This window comes from Arachis duranensis, chromosome 10 (genome assembly GCF_000817695.3).
Source record: "Arachis duranensis cultivar V14167 chromosome 10, aradu.V14167.gnm2.J7QH, whole genome shotgun sequence".
NCBI lineage: Eukaryota > Viridiplantae > Streptophyta > Magnoliopsida > Fabales > Fabaceae > Arachis > Arachis duranensis.
This window is the reverse complement of record NC_029781.3, coordinates 18,097,769-18,098,172: the sequence shown is the minus strand read 5'-3', so window position 1 is coordinate 18,098,172 and position 404 is coordinate 18,097,769.

The following is a 404-nucleotide window of genomic DNA, read 5'->3' as shown; positions in this document are numbered from 1 at the left end:
GACCCCAATTAAAAAAAAAATAAAAACAATACACGTCGGCAAAAGAGCGAAAACCTTGTAATGCAAAGCGATCATTAATCTACAGTCCCTTTCCATAAAGCCTCTCTGACTCTTTAGAATGATCCTTTTTAGACCATTTTCAGTAGAGAACTCATTACAGTCATTTATGGCTCATCCGTCATAAAAAGAAATTTCACATCAACTTTTACATCATAAACGGTAAATAAAAACTCAAAATATCTCTCTTTTCTCTATTAGAAGGAACTAACTTTAGTCTTTAATCTCTATTATGATTCCACTTAATTAATTAATTAAAAAAATTAAAATTAATATAATTACTATTTTTTATAATAATATTATTTAAATTTATAAATTTAAAATAATTTAGTATTTTAAAATATTAA